This window comes from Oryctolagus cuniculus, chromosome 1 (genome assembly GCF_051225735.1).
Source record: "Oryctolagus cuniculus isolate XC-2025 breed Fujian yellow rabbit chromosome 1, ASM5122573v1, whole genome shotgun sequence".
Taxonomy (NCBI): Eukaryota; Metazoa; Chordata; class Mammalia; order Lagomorpha; family Leporidae; genus Oryctolagus; species Oryctolagus cuniculus.
In genome coordinates this window covers 49,755,545-49,776,358 of record NC_142867.1, presented here as the reverse complement: position 1 = coordinate 49,776,358, position 20,814 = coordinate 49,755,545, and the positions used below count along the sequence as shown (strand labels likewise).

The 20,814-nt window shown below is 37.1% G+C and overlaps 1 protein-coding gene across 50 annotated transcripts in view; it reads right to left on the bottom strand.

Moving 5' to 3' along the window:
* The window catches only part of SOX6 (SRY-box transcription factor 6), a 647,472-nt gene that overhangs the window by 526,540 nt on the left and 100,118 nt on the right, over nucleotides 1–20,814 (bottom strand). For all 50 annotated transcript variants that reach the window (XM_051833972.3, XM_089328236.1, XM_070073077.2 and 47 more), the window contains exon 2: nucleotides 12,970–13,047. The gene's annotated coding sequence lies outside the window, so the exon portion shown is untranslated. The remainder of the gene's footprint in view (nucleotides 1–12,969; nucleotides 13,048–20,814) is intronic.

Sequence of the window (20,814 nt, the reverse complement as noted above, 5' to 3'; positions counted from 1 at the left end):
ACAGAATTTTGCCCAGTTTTCAAAGAGTTCTTCTTAAAGGGCTATCTTAAATTCTTTGAACCCTCTAGAGTGTTATTTTTTACTTAATTAAAGTACTTATATTCTACATAGGGAATTATATCTCCATTCCTCTGCACATCCCCTCTATAATACTCAACAATGCAACCTAATTAACACTTATTATCCCCTCCTTTGTGCCAGGCATTCGGTTGGTTAGATACCAAGACACAAAAAGGGAAAATTTAAAAATTATATATGAATCCTAAATTCGTTGAGGACAGGGACTTTGAACATCTGCATTTGTTTCCAATGCAGTATCGAATGCTGTGCTTTAACTACAATTAATAGTCAGTATATATCTGGAATTGAATTAGTTTCTTTTATTTATTTATTCATTTGACAGGTAGAGTTATAGATAGAGAGACAGAGAGAAAGGTCTTCCTTCCGTTGGTTCATCCCCCAAATGGCAGCTATGGCTGGAGCTACGCAAATCCAAAGCCAGGAGCCAGGTGCTTCTTCCTGATCTCCCACGCGGGTGCAGGGGCCCAAGCACTTCGGCCATCCTCCACTGCCCTCCCAGGCTACAGCAGAGAGCTGGACTGGAAGAGGAGCAACCGGGACTAGAACCCCATCACCCATATGGGATGCCGGCGCTACAGGCGGAGGATTAACCAAGTGAGCCACGGCACTGGCCCCTGGAATTGAATTAGTTTCTAACAGATACTGAGAACTCTCCCGGGAAGAAAACAGTTGCCACCAGAAAAGGATTTGCCTTAGTTGGGAACACAAACAGTTACATCTTTAAATAGTTTTAGAGGTCAAGTTGGAAGTTAGGTTGACTGCCAGTTACACTATCCACTCCTAATCATGGTACTAAGTATGATTCCAAGTATATCAGGCTGCTTCATATGATAAATTCCCATATAGCCTAAGCTTAAGGATTTTAACTTGGTCCAGGTAAAGATAGTTATTGCTTCACATTACCAACATCTGTTTCTTGTATTCTCTTGGAAGCTTATATAGTACAATTAGTTGATGACAAGTTTTAAATGTGTATCTCTTCATATATCTGTGATATACCCACTTCCTGTTTGACCAGATCGCATCTATAATCCTCACTGTGTTTGCCTTCAAGGCTATATAGCATTGCTAAGAGCCTAGACACCATGAGACCTTTCTGCACAATAAGAGTGGGCAAACCTTGTATTTATTCTCATGCTTAAATTTCCTCCTTTTCTGAGAAGCAGATGGAAAGACACAGTAAAGCTTTTTAAAAAGATGGCACTTGGGGGCAGGTGATAAGCCTAGTGGTTAAGACAAGCACATCCCACATGGGAATACCTGGCTCATTTCTCAGGTCTGGCTCCTAATTCCAGCTGCCTGCTAAATACATCCTGGGAAGCACTGATGATAGCTCAGGTAATTTTGCTCCTGCCACCCACATGAAAGATCTGGATTGAATTCCTGGCTCTGAGCGTCGGTCCAGGTCCAGTTTTGCTTGTTGCTAGTATTTGGGGAGCAAACCATCAGATATGAGTGTGCTCTTTCTCACTCTCTTAAGTAATTTTTTTTTAAAAAAATGGCACCAGAGGGTCTTCACTGTAGTGCAGCATGTTGGGCTGCTGCATCTAATGCTCATATCCCAAATCAGAGTGCATCTATTCCAGCTTCCTGTTAATGCACCTGGGAGGGAGCAGATGATGACCCAAGTGCTTGGATTCCTGCTGCCAGCATGGTAGACTCAGATGGAGTTTCTGGATCCTGGCTTTGTCCTGCCCTAGATGAGGATGTTGCAGGTATTGGACAGTGAACCAACAGATGGAAGTTTCTCTCCCTCTCTCTCTTTCTCTCTCTCTCTCCCTTTCAAATAAATAAATCTGTAAGAAAAAAACGGCACCAGGAATAAAAAGAAATGAAAATTGTCAATAGTGTTATGCAGAAACCAAAATTAAACAAAACAAAAAAATCTCGACAACCATATTATTAATAAAAAGGAACAAAATTAAAGAGCAAAAAATGAGGTCACCATGGAAGACCTGAACCAAGCCCTGATGTCTGGCACCCGGCAGGCTAAGAACTCCTTTGACTGAGTCCAGCTCGTCACATGTGACACACCATCCCTCCATGAAAAAAGTCAGCAGAGCACGCACAACACGGCTACCAACAGTCAACTTAGCAGCAACAACTGACTCTAAATTAAAGATCACTCTCAGAGAAGGAAGGAGAGAAAAGTACTGTCTTTGTATAAGAGGAACAGAAATCTAAAAATAAAGAATATGACATATATATTTCTGCAAAGAGTTGTTAGCATAAGATGGTTACAGTATCCCAACAGGATGAGGCAAAAAGAAGACAGGTCTTCTTCCTGGTGTTCCATCTCAGGCTAACTCGTAACAGTTCTGAGATCAAATATTTGAGATCTTTAAGAAAGCTGAAATGGACATTTTAAAGATAAAGTTCTAATCAAGAATGCTTTAAGTGAAATAAAACTGCTGGTGTGCCAGAATGGGAACAAATGGGTTCTGAGGTCAGAGAGTTTAAATCCCAGCTCTGCTTTTTTCTACTTGCCTATCTTCCTGCCTGCCTGCCTGCCTTTCTTCCCTTCCTTTCTTCTTTCCATTCTCCCTCTCTTCCTTCCTTATTTTTATTTTTTATTCACTTATTCTTTTTTCAACAAATATTTACTATAAACAGACTATGTGTCACACACTGTAAGTCACAGTCTCTGTCCTGACAGAGTTTTCAATCTAAATGAAGGAAATAGAAAATAAACAAAAATACAAATATATGATAAATACCATCACTTTAAATGCTATGAAGAAAAAAAAGGAAGGGGGAAGGAAATTCAAATTTAGAAATAAAGAAATAGGAATTAGTTTAGAGGGAGGAAGTCATCTTATCAGATTGTTGAAAGGATTAAAAGTAATAGAAAAGTGCCTAGTACATGCAGATTCTTAACATAAACAATAACTATTTTTTGTTAATTTCTCTATCCCAAGTATATATCCCAAATTACCAATTCCCTTCCAATGTCTCCAGTCACAGAAATGGAGGAACGTGGAGCACTGGGAGGTGTTGTCGTGGGAGAATTTCCTCTAGACATTTCAAACTGCTGCACAATTTGTCATGCTATCAGTTTTATATAATCATAACCTGAACCAATCCACAACTTTATTCCTGGTACCTGGTATATTTATGTATCCCACTTGGTATCATTTAGATAATTCATGAACTTCAAGCTTTTGGGTCCATGGGGTATTTATTCCTCTTTATCCCTAAGTCAAAGACTATTCAAAGGGGCAAAAAAAATTACATTAGAAACTGAGACTATATATTCTGTGTAGCAGAAATGCCAGAGAAACACAACTAACGACTCCTCTAAAGGTCTACAGAATATCTTACAGTAGGAGGTCTTCCTAAAACCCTTAAAATTCTCCTTTTTGACCATAGTTATTCATCTACCCTATTCTTAAAATTGACAAATCCGGGGTTGGCTCTGTGGTGTAGTGGGTAAAGCCGCCACCTGCAGTTCCAGCATCCCATATGGGCACTGGTTCGAGTCCCGGCTGCTCCACTTCCAATCCAGCTCTCTGCTATGGCCTGGGAAAGCAGTAAAAGATGGCCCAAGTTCTTGGTCCCCTGCACCTGAGTGGGAGACCCAGAAGAAGCTTCTGGCTCCTGGCTTTGGATAGGCCCGGTTCTGGCCATTGCGGCCAATTGGGGAGTGAACCAGAGGATGGAAGACCTCTCTCTCTCTCTCTCTCTCTCTCTCTCTCTGCCTCTCCTTCTCTCTGTGTAACTCTGCCTTTCAAATAAATAAATAAATATTTTAAAAAATTTGACAAATCCTAATTCAGGTTGAGTATACTGCTGGACTAATAAAGATTATAATTTCTTTCCAACTATATCCATAACCTCACAATAGTAAAACTAATCCCAACACTCCCTCAGTTTCTTTGCACAAAATGGACCAGAGTGCCCTTGCTTCATATAAAAAGCCCAGCTGGGACTCATTAGTTGTAAATCAAAACAATTACCCTGTATACAATTTAAGGGAAACATGTTAGGAATGAGGGTACTTCAAAAAGTTCATGGGAAATTTGTATTATGAAAAGGTATATACAGATTTCAAAAAATTTTTGTGTCAAAATAAACCTATTTTAATTACATTTTCCAACAAATTTTCTGAACTAACATCACACTGTCTTACAACTTGGCAAGCAGCATACAGAATTTTTTTTCAACTATCTCTTAATGAAAGAAAGGACAGAAGAGGGGAGAGAAAGGAGGAGGAAGAAGAGAGGAAGGGGAAGAGAAAGGAAGATTCAGTACACCATAAGTCACTTTACAAAAGAGAGATTTCATTCTAACTTCAAGATAAAAACATCAGAAACCTAATTCACCTGATTTCTTTGTTCTAGGAGTTAAAGGATGTTTCTTGGTCTTAGGTACAATGATTTAGGTACAATATTGTGATTTACCAAACACAATATTGGCATCTGACAGACATATGATTATTTTCATATACTTCTATATTAATCTTTATTCAGAGAAAGCAGAAATACTCTCATCAGTTCTTACCCTGGGAGGCACATATTTCCTAAAGCTCATACAATTGTACCTAACAGGTACTGAATTCTAATCAATAAGCTTGAAATAAATTAGGGGAAAAGAACTGTTTTTTAAGTTACTGTTTTCTGATCAAAACAAATATTTCCACATCTTGAAAAATGGTCCTTTAATCTATTTTGTGATTCTACAAAAATCTATTTCAATCATTTCCTCTTTCACTTATTTCCTTGCCTTTTTTCTTTTCAGTTACTGCAGTGAAGTTGGAAGGACACTCATTTCTTAGATTTTTCCAATCATATCTTCCCCTCAAAAGGTTCCAGGCCCTCAAAGTTTTCTGATACTCAACTCTAACAGTTACATCCACATCTTTCATGTCTTAGCCCTCCCCTAAATATTGCCTCTTAGATTTCTGTCCTGTGACTGCAAGTCCAGAGCAAAAAGTCACAGAATCAATAATCTGTGGCTTTGAGTTTTACCACTATCAGAACAAAATCAAGAATATTTCCATCTGTTAAAGCTTCAGCCTGTGAGTGTACACTTACTGCCAAAGAAGATATCAAATTATATGAGACTATTCTCACCTTTTACAATCCATTTTAATTGATGATACCATAATGTACATAATAATGGAAGAAAAATAAGATTCACTTAAGGAGATACTTGTGTATCTGGATTTCTTCTTTGCTTTGTTCAACAAAATTCAGAACAGTATGGCAGTAATTAAAACCAAGCCATAGGCTTATTATCAGCATGCCTTAGCTGTAAGGAAGAAAAGAGTCTGTATTCTGCCTAATGCAGGCAGATACAAGGATGCAGGCTTGGGTAACATTAATACTATTGCTTAATTATCTATGATGCCAAGATCAAAAAGAGAAAAATAATAATTAACTGTCAAACATACCTTTTTGTTGTGCTTGTGTGTTCCAAAAATACAAAAGAGCCCAGAGGTGAAATAAAAATAGAAAATCTGCTTTTATTAATGAATTCATTCACTTTATATGTTTATATGAAACTGTGTGAGATGAAAAGAAAAAGAAAGAACTAACTCCAGTACAGTTTGTATCCAAAGAAAACTCCACCCACAGAAACTCTCTAGTAACATAGCAAGTTTTAAGCCTGTAGGGCAGAGACCATCTTTTCTTCTCTTGTAAGCACAGTGCCAAGCCCTTAGTGCTAAGCAAACAACAATAATAACAAGCATTACATCATTTGTACAAACTTCAACTGATTAAATATTAAGAGCCAGTCATCTATGGAAGATGTTGCTTTGAAATTAATCTTTTTTACATTGCAATTGCCTCATATCTTTGAAAACCTCCAGGAAAAAATATGTAAGAGATATGCAGAAAGAAAGAAATGTGCAAAATGTTTTATCTTTACTTTCAATATTCAACTCACATTTTTATGCTTTGGAGTTGGCAAAAAATTCGGTGAAACTACTATCATTTATACCAACATTCCAAAATAACATGAAAAAGGTGTTTCAGATAAGACTAAATGCTGTAAGTAATATGTAGGGCAAAATACAACTAAATGAACTAGATTTTGCTAATTATTCAAACAACCTTTTAAACTGAAATCACAAAAATATTTCTATTGAAATACTTGAACCCATGACTTTACTTTCTCCTGATTATAGACTATATTTCACATATTACAAATCATTATTTCATAAAATAGTAGCTAGCTGTACCTCAGAGCATTTATTGATACTCAGGACTTCAATATATTTGAGACCACCACTCACCTCAAATAACGGCTTTATTTCCCCACCTCCATACAGATTCAATTCTTTTCAATATTAATACAAGTTATCTAAGAATACTGGAAGATAATTAAGCCTATCTTCTTGGTTAAAAACAAGATCAGAGAGCAGCTTTTTGAGAAAATATTCAAATTTATTAGCAGCTCTTAGAAAATTGCCCCGAGTCCCACATTGTTTCCACTCTCAAGTTAGGAAGAATTTTTCCTCCAACAGGCACTGAATCACTTTAATGCTGACTCTTGTGCAGTTCTACTCCACCTTCAAATGTTGCCAGTAAATTCAGCTTTACTACAGTACTATAAAAATGTGAAAGAACCATAATAGCATCTAAAAAAGAGCTGTTGGCACTATATTAGTTTCGAGAAAACTCTAAACTGAATGCTAATGCAAAAATTTAATGATGGTTTGCCTAGTTGTCAAAAGACTTACAATAATTATTTTTGCCATAATGTGTAAGTACCTTGAAGGCATCTGAGGATATTACTGAGTAGGATTCAGAGTAAGTCCCCAGATTGCCATTGTTCTTCTGGAGACTTTTTTTCCTTTTTTTTTTTTTTTTAGTACCAATAAATCATCAATATACAACTTCACTTTAATACTACCCTCTGATTAGAGGATTGCTTTATGGGTGAATAAACATGATAAAGAGATTATTTTGCTTCCTTGAATGGCATCCAACATGGATCCACCTTACACTAAATTCTACTTGACAGTGAATATGTGATTGTGAGTTGCCAGTAAAACATTCAAACAGAGTCAATACAGTTTTACTCCCCTTTTCCTTTATAAACCACAACCAAATTTTTAGAGATGAAAAGTAAACCAAGATCAAATTTAGACATGTTGTTTGAAATTAGGGAAGATGAAACACTTCAGTCCCAGACAAAAGCCCTGATTTTAAGAGTAGGTTTTTGCCTTCCTTGAAATGCCTAGCTCAGGCTGTATATTTTTATGCCTGCAGATATTGGCATGTTTCACATTTAAGATTATGACACACCAACTTATTTTGAAATTTTTTAAATCTTCCACTGCGCATGTTTCAAGTGCTTCATGACTATCACTGATAATTGAGCAATTAACTTGGAATTACCGAATGTGCTGTGATGGCACAATATGTAGTAAGCAACATGAAAGAATAAAGAACAGAAGAACTTGGTACAGTGGGGGGAAAAAGTAATAAATGCCATAATAATAATAGTAATGAGTAAGTTTTAATGGCCCCAGGTCTCAATGGTTTAATGATGCCAGTAAAATGGTTTAACGAAACAAGTCCAAAGTATTACAAATTTTTTTAGAGCAGTTTGTTCTGGTGCTGCAAAAAGGAAGCTTCTTTCTAACTGGTCTTGTGTAATATTCAGGGATTGGTCCAAAAACTAAGTGTGGGAGTTTCATTAGACAACAAGCACAAAACAATTAGGTTAAAAATCCCTGACAGGCAGATTCTTAAGAAACACAAGCTTGCAAAAATAGATGTAAGGTCTTACTTTAAAGTGTAAAACAAACAAAAGACAAATTCTAGGGCTAAAGATGACCTCAAGAAGGCATCAAACCAGTGTGAACATATTTGCAAATCAAAAATTAAGACATATGATTTGACATCAAGATGGAAGAATGAAACTCAGCTATACTGGAAAGACCAGAATGCCTCTTCACTGCTCATCTCATCAAAGTCTCTAATACTGGGCTTTTCTGGCTAAAACCAAAGTGTGACCATAAAGAGTAGTTTTTTGTGTGTGTGATTAAATATAGCCAGTGAAGCAAACTCCATAAACCTAAATCCTACCTTATTTCAGTGGCAGGCCATTTCAAAGGTTTGCAAGAAAAACTAACAATTTAGAAAGTCAGAGGAAAAAGAGATTCAAAACTACAGCAAATAAAGAACACTATTAAAACATTTTTCCTCAAAATTCCATCAATATTGCTCCAAAACACCACCAGGAAATTAAAAATACTCCAGGCTATGCTTTCAGATATAAATTAGAAACTGAAAGTAGAGAGAGCATAAAGAACAAGTATCTAAGGGCACTAGTCTATGAAATTTAAAAGCTTAAAATGTAATGGATATACACATTCAGACATGCAAACTCCTTTCATTTAAAGTGGGTATCTGGCCACAGTTCACAAATGTGTAGTAGCTGTGTGTATTAATGTAGGTACTTCAAATGTCAGTATATCTCTAATTAACATGAGCACACAACTGTAAAACTGGGAAGGCACAATTTTAAATTCCTTACATTCCCAGCGTTAATGCTTTCATGGGGCAGCTCCCGTTGTCATGGAAAATGGCATTCAAGCCCTATTTGTGGATTTTCACAGCTCATCTTTTTTATTTACCTGTTCTATGTCAAGATTAGCTTGGAATAGTATTTTTTTAAAGATAATGCACCTAGACCTACTTGTCCTTAAAATCACAGATGTTTTCACTGAGGGAGCTTTGGTCTGGGCTATGCTCGATTTGAAACAGCTTTCTTTCCATTTCAAAATATCACGAAGACATGAATGCATGAATTTGTGATTTTTAAAAATTGTTTTGTTTATTTCTTTTACTTGTTTGGGAAGAGGGAGGTGGTGGGAGAAATACCATCTAATGGTTCACTCCGCATCTCTCAAATAACCAGTAGTAGTAACTCAGTATAGGTCTCCCATATGGGTGGCAGGGACCCAAGTACTTGAGCCATCACCTGCTGTCTCCCAGGATGTGCATTAGCAGAAAGGTGAAATCAGGAGTGGAGCCAGGATTTGAACCCAAGCATTCCAACATGGTCTGCAGACATCCCAAGTGACTTCTTAACCACTGCATCAGTCCACCCCTCAAGATTCTTTCTGTTCATTTCTGAAAAAAATCTATGTAATTCAAAAAATTTCAGCAGCGGTATTACATATGGCTGTGTGGAACAGGGGAGTAGGAAAAATGTCAGACAGAACACACTCTCCAGGCACCTAAAGAAATAAAGTGGCAGAAGGCTCTCTACAGTCTCTTCCTTGACTTAGTCTATCTCTATTTTTCAAAAATGTTTTTACAGCAACCAAGTGAAGACTGGGATAGTGACCAAAAACAACAGAAAGAGGGGGAAAAATTCTTTCTGAAAGAGAAGAGCATAGTGTTATGGAACAAATGCTGAATTTATATCATAAATTCTAGGTTTGAATCACACTACTCCAGCAAAATGAAGAAAATTCCTACTTATCCCACGGTTTTTGGAATTCAGTCAATTCAAGATCTGCAAAATCAAGTGTTATATCAACTTAAGATACTGTTGTTATTTATTAATGCCTCAAGCCTGCGGTTAGACAATAATCACTTTTTGTGCCAGAACTCAGGGAAAAGGTTGCTTTACGAGACCAAGAACAGACACAGAATTTTATAAAAGGGAATTCATTATCAAATTACTAAAATGGCTTGGGTAACCTGAAAAAGGGTCTGCCTTTAAAAACAAAAAATCAGAGCTGGTGTTGTGGTATAACGGGTTAAGCCACCACCTGCATCCCATATGGTTGCCAGTTGGGAGTACCAGCTGCTCCACTTCCAGTTCAGTTCCCTGCTAGTAGCCTGAGAAAACAGAAGAAGATGGCCCAGGGCTTGGGCCCCTACACCCACCTAGGAGACCTGGATGAAGCTCCTGGCTTCTGGCTTCAGCTTGGCCCAACCCAGGACATTGTGGCCATTTGGAGAGTGAACCAGTGGATGGAAGATCTTGCTCCCTCTATTTCTCTTTCTCTCTCTGTAACTCTTTCAAATAAACAAAATAAATCTTTAAAAAATAATTTATTGTCATTTAGAGTTTAAAGGTCAGAAATACATAATTTTTGCATTCAAAATAAAAAATTAAATGAAACTGGCATGTCAAACAAGGTGTTTTTACACAATACCTACTTCAGGAAAAGAGAGAAGTAGTTTTATCTTTCTGTAACCAGGAAAAATAAAACTAGAATAAGATCCAGCTTTTTAAGAGACAGCCAGTTGCCTTTACAATGTTTTCCTCTTCTGACCTGGGTAGTGGATTTAAGTAGGTAAGATCTCAATCAGGTCTCGCACACTCTTGGTGTGGCCCATTCATTATAGATGTGCAAAACAATATCCCACTTTCCTTATCTCAGACTGGCTTCTGCACACCTTACCAAGAAACCTTCTCATGGCCATGAGGTATAACTTTCTGCCTTAGATCATGTAGCAGATGAATAGTTCCAAGACACAGAAATAAGTGTTCATAAAATAAGTTGTTGTCATTGATAGGATTTGTTTGTTTTAGGGCCAGATTAGGTAAATATTTTTATTATGTTAGCTACCCCATCTTTCAATGTAAGTGATGGACTGATTGTACAATAACTGAAAGAAATAGAGACTTGGGCTGGCATTGTTGCACAGTGGGTTAAGCCATACTATCTATTTTGCCAGTATTCCATATGGGCAGGGTTTGAGTCCCAGCTGCTCCACTTTTGATCAAACTCCCTGCTAATATGCCTAGGAAAGCAGCAGAAAATAGCCCAAGTACTCAGGTCCCTGCCACCCACGCGAAGACCCAGATGAAGCTCCAGGCTCCTGGCTTCCACCTGGCCCAGTCTCATCCATTGTAGCTATATGGGGAGTGAACCAGAAGATGGAAATTTCTCTCTCCTCAGTCTTGCTCTCTCTTTTTCTTTCTCTCTCTATAACTCTGCCTTTCAAGTAAGTAAAATAAATCTTAAAATAAATAGAAACTCAAACATTCTGGATGCCACATTCATTTCATCTGATGTATCTTGGTCATATTACTCTGTCACATTTCTATAACAAGAAGATTCTGCAGTCAGAAGTTGATCTTAACAAAGCTTGAGATCACTGACCAAAGGAACAGCAAAGTCCATGCACATGGAAATTCTCAAGACTAGAAAATAATTGCTTCAGGCATGCTTGACTAGTGGGACTTCTGCCTAAATGACCAGATAAGGTCCTACCAGAAGTATTTTTGTCCTTTGTAATGTTGAACTCCAAAAATAACCATAAGAAAACTATATCAACAATGCCCCTTCTTCTAATATTTAGCCTTTTCCTTTGTTAGGTCACAAGAAAATTTTTAGCTAATTGGATGACCTTCATTCAAACTGAGCCTATGTTGTGTTGTGGTGTGAAGGAAGAAGAGAAGAATTCCAGTAACAGAGCCTTTGAGAGATGAGATATATAAACTACATTTTAATGAAAGCTATCTTTGTTGAAAAGCTGGTAATTATTATTGCCAGTTTAAAAATTTAATCATCCTAAAAGTTTTTAAAGAGAATGAGTGAACAACATAAGGGAAGAAAGAAGAGAAGTGAAAAAAAAAAAAAAGACAGAGCAACTAAGGTAAGATTTAGACAGCTCCAAGTTATTTCCCTTCACTCAGATTTCTAACAGGATAAGCTCAGCTTCTTAGAACCTCTGTTTTCACCAAGAGTCATTAAAGATACTTTACATTTCTTTCTCCATTTTATTTGCCTCCTAATCCTCACCAGGACACCTTGCATAAATATTTAATCCAAATGAACCATGCAGTTTGTATAATTTAATGGTTTACCTAAGAATTAAGTCTTCAAATAATAAAATGTAAATTGATACAATTTCATAAAAATAATAACTTTTCATTCATATAGCACTAAAGATGTTTTAAATTATATTTAAAATGCACACTTGCTTTTTTAAAAACTAGTTCAAAAATGCCTGTACTACTAAAAGAAAGGTAATGCTGTTCTTAAATTGTTGCTGCTTTCTGCTTAAATATTGAGTCACTTAAACTGTAACTTATAATGTTATTTTTTCAGAGTTTCCTAGAAGTCTATTCTCCAAATCTTTTTTATAGCATTACACTAACAAAGGAAGAGTTTCCTATGTCTTTACTGTTTTCAAATGTAAGACATTCCCTAAATGCCTGGGTTTTTCAATAATGTACAAGTAGAAAGATATTTTAAATTCAAGCTATTTAAATATGGAATTATATTCACAGAGACATTTTTTAATATCTGCCACATACTCTGTATGGCAAACATATCAATTAACTTATGGTACTTTAAGAGAACTTTAAATTTCATTATTATTTTTCTTGAAATCTACTTTGTTTTCTGAGAAAATGTCACCTTTGTTCTCCAAAACACCTTTGCGTTGGGGATGGGAAAGCAGGTAGGAATACCATGGTTTTGATATGCATTATACATTTACCAAATGAGTCTTTGGTTCCTTAGCACATAATCTCCCAATGTACTGACAGCTCTTTGAATTCTGTATCATCTCATATCTTTGCTAAGAGCACTGGCACATAGCACTTTTCAAGTCCAGATAACCAGAAGATTTAAGAAGTTATCAGGGTAAATTATTCATGTGTATATAGACTAGACTCTTTACAGTAACCCATTGCTACAATTGAACCCTATTCTCAAAAAGTAAGACATTTATTCTTTTGACCTATTGTGATGAACTCTGCATTGTGTTATTTCACAGGAAACCACTAAAAAACTCAAGGTTTTTTTTCACCAGCTGGCATTTTTTTCCTAGTACTCTTCTCAAGAAAACACTTACAAAGAAATTAATAAAAATTCGCAAAGGGAAGGAGTTAAGAACTTGTTTACAAATAGCAATTCTTTCACTATGCAATGAGAAAAATCATAAATAAACCAATACTTACAATAACACACACACAATTGTAGTCAGCCCCAGCACCCAGAAATCACTGGTAAATTGCCTTTGAATTCATGAAAGTGACCTGAAAATTTGGAGAGAAAAGAAAATGAAATAGGATAAGTAAATTATATTTATATACTTTATCAAAGTATACATTCTAAATGCAAATCATGTTTTTAACTGAAGCAGTTGTCCCCATCTACTCTGAAAACCCTTTCCCAGATGATGATGCCAAAAGAAACAATTATTCCATTGTTCTATATCTAAGAAAACTACATCTTAGATGGCTTTTATAAAAACTGTCAGTAATAATGTAGGTGCTTAAAAGTACAAATAAGTAAAAAGAAAAGGGAAAATTTCTTAAAAGGAAATAAGGCTTATAAGTTACATTTGAAAAAACATACTTAATTTATTTCTACAAATTAAAAATTAATTAACTTCACAGAAAATATCATGAGTATGTTCAACAGGACTACCTTGTAGGTAGAATTAATAAGAAAGGAGGAAGTTTTGTCCTACCAAAGGTTTGAAACCCATTAGATACCTAGGCTATATACCATACATTCTGCATGAGCCACACTGAATTATAAATTCTTTTCCTTGCACACACTTTAGTTTTGGCCGAAGAGGTAACAGATGCAACTCAAACACACAGAGCCAGCCTTATAAAACTTTTTAACTAGCACAATGAGTCACTTTATGCCTCTAAATATCTATGGTTTCCTCTCTCCAGAACCCCCATGCATTAGAAGGTAGTTTGGTAGTTTATTTTTATTGTTTGGTCTAAATACAGCACATTTTTAGTTCCATGAAAACAAAGAAACTTTGTTACAGAGACTGTATTCTTTCCAAAATGTGTGGATGGCTATGAGTGGTGTTCAACTGAACATAATAATGAAGCTTGGGTTTCTAATTTAGGTCAGAAACTTTCCTGGTCTCTGGGGATTGGTTTGATTCAATCTGCAGCCTTTAAATATAGCTAGCCAACATATAGGTTACTTAGAGCTAACTAGATTAAAATAAAATTCATTTCAAAAAACATATATCTTGATGAATATTGTTTGTAAGAACCACTACAACCAGCCCTGCAATTAGAACACAAATAACTATAATAAGCAGCAGAAGATGGCCCAAGCGCTTGGGCCCCTGTTACCCACATGGGAGACATAGATGAAGCTCCTGGCTCCTGGCTTCAGCCTGGCCCATCCCTGGCTATTGAGGACATCTGGGGAGTGAACCAGAGGATGGAAGATTCCTCTCTGTCTTTCCCTCTCTCTCTGTAACTCTGATTTTCAAATAAATAAAAAATTAATCTTAAAAAAAACTAATATACTATAGGTATTGGCATCTGAAATAAATATCAATTCAAGCAAAACAAATCCTCAGAACAATCAAGTGCATGTTTTGCTCTACTCCTCTATTTGATAATTCATTCATTCAGCAAAAGTGCCCTGAGTTGAGCATTGTACTGGACAGTAAAAACACAAATATTCTGATTATAACAACATAGACACACACACACACACACACACACACACACAAATCCTATGGCTCTTCAAAGATTTCAGTCTAACCTGGGTCACAGACAATTACATCTAACCATGGTGGTAACAAGCCTCCATACTAGTTAACTGTTAAATCTTTTACACATACTTAATTAGCTAAATATTTTTAAATGCATTATTACAAACACTTAAAAATAAAAAGGCAAGGGCAGACATTATGGTGCAGTGGGTTAAGCTGCTACTAAGGACACCCACATACCACATCAAATGTAGGTTCCAGTACTGGCTACTCTTGCTTGTTTTTTTTATTTTTGTCATTATGTTCTTTTTTTTTTTTTTTTGACAGGCAGAGTGGACAGTGAGAGAGAGAGAGAGATGGAGAGAAAGGTCTTCCTTTGCCGTTGGTTCACCCTCCAATGGCCACCGCAGCCAGCGTGCTGTGGCTGGCGCACCGCGCTGATCCGATGGCAGGAGCCAGGTACTTCTCCTGGTCTCCCATGGGGTGCAGGGCCCAAGCACTTGGGCCATCCTCCACTGCACTCCCGGGCCACAGCAGAGAGCTGGCCTGGAAGAGGGGCAACCAGGACAGAATCCAGCGCCCCGACCGGGACTAGAACCCGGTGTGCCGGTGCCGCAAGGCGGAGGATTAGCCTAGTGAGCCACGGCGCCGGCCCTACTCTAGCTTCTAATCCAGCTTCCTGCTAATGTACCTGAAAAGGCAGTGAATGAAGGCTCAAGTACTGGAAACCCTGCCATCCATCTAGGGAACACAGATGGAGTTCCTGGCTCCTGGTTTCATCCTGGCCCAATCCCTGGCTGTTGTGGACATTTGGAAAGTGAACCAGCAGATCCAAGATGGCTTTCTCTCTCTCTGTCTCTCCATCTGTCCTTTTCAAATAAATAAATAAATCTTCTTTAAAATGAGACAAAAATGTATAAAGAATCTAAAGAATAAATGTACAAGAAATGCAAATGTCCAGTAATAGAAAAATGTTGTTTTTTTTTTGTTAATCTCTCAAATAATCAAAGAAATGTAAATAAAACACATTCACCAGCAATAGTGGCAAAATATTTTATAAACTGCACAAAAACTGGTTTTGATGAGGGTATACAAACATAAGTACCTTCTTGTACCATTGATGGTATTATAAATTGAGTACAACTTATATGAAGAACAATTTAACAGTGTTAAAATTTTTAATGTCCACATCCTAGGGCCGGCGCCAGGGTATAGTGGGGAAGCTGCCACCAGCAGCATCACATCCCATATCGGCACCAGTTTGTGTCCCAGATACTCCTCTTCCAATCCAGCTCCCTGCTAATGCTTCTGGGAAAGCAGTGGACGATGCCTCAGGTGGTTAGGCCCCTGCACCTGAGTGGGAGACCTGAAAGAAATTCCTGGCTCCTGGCTTCGGATCAGCCCAGCTCCAGCCATTGTGGCATTTGGGGAGTAAACCAGCAGATGGAAGACCTTTCTGTCTCTCCCTCTCTCTCTCAGTAACTCTGCCTTTCAAATAAATAAATAAATCTTAAAAAAAGTCCATATCCTTTGAATTTGCAATGTCACTTCAAAAATTATTCTAAGAAACTAATCACAAAATTGTTAATAGATACATACATGTAATATGTATGTTCATAATCATATTTTTATAATAGCTAAAAATTAGAAATAACCTAATGATAAAAGTAAATTATTGTACATACACATAACACTAATCTGTAATATTAAAAATTATGTCTGTACTCATTGACATAAAAGATCACCATAACATTATTAAATAAAAAAATACATGTATAATAAGGGACATTCAATTTATAGAAATTCAAATATATGTTTATATATTATATGTGAAAGTCAAGTGTACATAAGTTTCAAAAGTAAAGTAAAATGTAACAAAAATGTTAACATCAGGCAGTGAGTTCTAGGTTTATTGCTACTTTCTTATTCTTAAGGGTTGGTGTTCTTTAGATTTTTTTAATAACTAACATGTCCAGTGTATCCCAAGATAATAAACCTACTTTCTAAAAGTCAGTATATCATTTACAAATTCAAAAGAAATCATGCAGAATTAGGGTAACCTGTTATTAATCTGGGAGCAAAGGTGAAATATTAATACTGGTTGGAAAAAACACTCAGAATTACAGAGAAACTTCAAGCAAGTAACTTGAAATCAAATGAAGAAACCATAAACATTTTCACCAAAGTATGTGCCACTCTAACAAAAATAGGTAATAGATCAAAGGTAAACAGCAAACAGAAACACTGCCACTTCCCATATAATTAGTCTTTAAAAGTTTTCAAGTTAAATTTCTTAATCCTACTTAAAGTTTTGTCTCTAAGCCACAACTATTTCTTTTTTTGTCCCTCTCCTTTTCTTTATATAATTTAATTAAATAAGAAGGTTCAAGCACCAAATGAATGGCTGGATTAAATGAACTTCCAACCCTGAGAGTCAATGATTACAAAATATTCTGAGTAGAATGGTTAAGAAATTTTATAGGGGCCGGCACAGCGGCTCAATAGGCTAATCCTCCACCTAGCGGCGACGGCACACCGGGTTCTAGTCCCGGGGCGCCAGGTTCTGTCCCGGTTGCCCCTCTTCCAGACCAGCTCTCTGCTGTGGCCAGGGAGTGCAGTGGAGGATGACCCAAGTGCTTGGGCCCTGCACCCCATGGGAGACCTGGAGAAGCACCTGGCTCCTGCCTTCGGGTCAGCGTGGTGCGCCGGCCGCAGCGCGCTGGCCATGGCGGCCATTGGAGGGTGAACCAAAGGCAAAGGAAGACCTTTATCTCTGTCTCTCTCTCACTATCCACTCTGCCTGTCAAAAAAAAAAAAAAGAAAGAAAGAAATTTTATAGGAGCCATGCTTTGTTAGGAATGGTTGCATTTTCTAATAATAGAACAAATGAGCTTAGAGATTACCTAGGCCAGTAGTTCTCATTCTTTTGTTTTGGGAACTATTTTATTCTTTTTTTTTTTTTTTTTTTTTTTTTTTTTTTTTTTTGACAGGCAGAGTGGACAGTGAGAGAGAGACAGAGAGAGAAAGGTCTTCCTTTGCCGCTGGTTCACCCTCCAATGGCCGCCGCTGCAGCCGGCGCACCGCGCTGATCCTGGCAGGAGCCAGGAGCCAGGTGCTTTTCCTGGTCTCCCCTGGGGTGCAGGGCCCAAGCACCTGGGCCATCCTCCACTGCACTCCCTGGCCATAGCAGAGAGCTGGCCTGGAAGAGGGGCAACCGGGACAGAATCCGGCGCCCCAACCGGGACTAGAACCCGGTGTGCCGGCGCCGCAAGGTGGAGGATTAGCCTAGTGAGCCACGGCGCCGGCTTTTTATTCTTAAAATTATTGAAGGTCCCAATAAAGGGCATCAAAATTGGGAAAGAGGAAGTCAAATTATCCATGTTTGCGGATGACATGATGTTGTACATGGAAAAACCTTAACACTCCAACAAAAAGCTGTTAGAATTGATAAACCAATTCAATAAAGTTGTAGGTTACAAAATAAATGTACTGGGGCTGGCACCTTGGCATAGCAGGTTAATCTTCTGCCTATGGCACCGGTATCCCATATGGGTGCCAGTTCTAGTCTCGGTTGCTCCTCTTCCAGTCCAGCTCTCTGCTGTGGCCCGGATAGCAGTGGAGGATGGCCCAAGTGTTTGGACCCCTGCACCAGCATGGGAGACCAGGAAGAAGCAGCTGGCTCCTGGCTTCAGATCGGCACAGCTCCAGCCGTAGCAGCCATTTGGGAAGTGAACCAACGGAAAGAAGACCTTTCTCTCTGTCTCTCCATCTCACTGTCTGTAACTCTACCTCTCACATAAATAAATAAATAAAATCTTTAAAAAAAATTTTAAAGGTACTAAAAACAGTAGCTTTTTGATATGCTAATGATGAACTCACAGAAAGAGAAATCAAGAAAGAAATCCCATTCAAAATAGCCACCAAAAAATCAAATATTTAGGAATAAATTTAACCAAAGAAGTGAAAGATTTCTAACATGACAATTAGGCTGATGGAAGAAATCACCTAGGACACAAAAGAATGTAAAGATATCCCTTGCTTGTGGATCAGAAGAATCAATATCATTAAAATGTCTATATTACCTAAAGCAATCTACAGATTCAATGAAATCCCTATCAAAATACCAGCAATATTCTTTACAGAACTACAAAAAGTAATCCTAAAATTCATATGGAATCACAAAAGACCCAGAAGTGATCCTGACCAAGAAAAATCAAGCTGGAGGTATCACAATACCTGACTTCAAAGCATACTACAAGGCTATAGTAATTAAAACAGCATAGTACTGGCATAAAAACCAATGCATAGACCAATGAAACAGAATAGAGAGCCCAGAAATTAATACATATATATACAGCCAACTGACTTTTGGGCAAAAGTGTTCATACCATACAGTGGAATAAGGATAATCTCTTCAACAAATCATGTTGGCAAAACTGGAATTATACATGTAGAAGAATGAAAAAAGATCCATACCTCTCACCATATACAAAAATCAACTCAAGATGGATCAAAGATCTAAATTTAAGGCCTGAGACCATGAAGTTGCTGGAAGAAAACACAGGGGAAACATTCCAAGACATTGGTATAGAAGATGACTTCTTGAACAAGACTCCCAAAGCACAGGCAACAAACGAAAAACTAAACAAATGGGACTATATCAAACTCAGATGCTTTTGTACAGCAAAGGAAACAATCAATAGAGTAAAGCGACATCCAACAGAATGGGAGAAATATTTGCAAACCACCTATCTGACAAAGGATTAATATCCCAAGTATATCAGCAACTTAAAAAACTCAACAACAAAAAAGAACCAATCCAGTTGAGGAATGGGCAAAGGACTTCAATAGTTTTCAAAAGAATAAATGCAAATGGCCATCAAACATATGAAAAAATTCTCAACATCACTAGTCATCTGGGAAATGCAAATCAAAACCACAATGAGATACCACCTCGGCCTTGTCAGAATGCCTAAAATCCAAAACACAGAGAGTAACAAATGCTGGCAAGGAAATGGAGAAGAGGGAACACTTATACACTGTGGGTAGGAATGTAAATTGGTGCATGCACTGTGGAAAACAGTGTGGAGATTTCTTTAAAAACTAGAAATAGACCTTCCATATGATTCATCAATCCCACCACTGGGAATATTCCCAAAAGACCTGAGCATATTATATCAGAGATACCTGCACCACCATATTTATAGCAGCACTGTTCAGAATAGCCACAACAGCCAATTTGGAATCAGCCAAGGTATCCATGATCAGATGAATGAATAAAGAAAATGTGGGGTGTATATATATATACATACCATATATATATATATACTCAACAGAATATTATCCAGCCATAAAAAAAGAATGAAATTCTACCATTTGCAGCAAAATGGATGCAACTGGAGAACATCATGTTCACTGAAATAAGCGAATCCAGAAAGACAAATACTGTATGTTCTCCCTTATACATGGAAGCTAATATTTAAAAAAAAAAAAAAACAAATAAAAGAAATGCCTGTGTGTAACAGTATTGCTGCAAATATAGTTTGTGAAGCTTTGTTTTATACCTTCATCAAATCAATGGTAAAGAATGTTATACTTCTGTAGTTTTAATGTTTTGTGATTACTTTAGAATTTATTGTACATGGCAAAATGGTCATTTTTCCATTCAATTATTGTTTAGAGACATTGCCTATATTCCCACCAAACTAGGGTCTTTTTGCTTTTTTTTTTTAAACTTCTTATTTGGTGTAGTATTAAGCCTTTCACTGTAATGTAAATTTAAAACATGTTATCTCAAAAATTAAAGAAAGAAAAAGAAAGGGTGAAGGAAGGAGAGTGAGAGGGAGAGAAGAGAAGGGAGGGAGGGAAGGAGGAGGTAGTATCATTATGTTCTTAGAATTGTATCTACAAATAATATTGAAACTGTCAAAAACAAGTTAATACAAAAAAGATTTCCCTTCAATAAAAAAAAACTGAATATCCCAAACAACTATTGTAACATTTATAATATTTATTATATTAGTAAACTAAAACTTAGAAATTTAATAATGGTTATTAAATCACTTAGAAAGATAAGAGTCAACTTATTACATGGTACTAAAGCATGTTTTATGAAATATATTTCTAGGACAAAAAATTAAAGGAGAAGGTTGGCACTACTAAACATGCTCTGCATAACTCTTCAATGCTTGGTTTACAAAAGGCAGCCAGCTTCTCATAGGTGCTACGGCATTCAATCTGTCCTAAGATGTTAGTTTGTAAAGCTTGTGGAAGCCGGCACTGTGGCTCAATAGGCTAATCCTCCGCCTTGCGGTGCCGGCACACC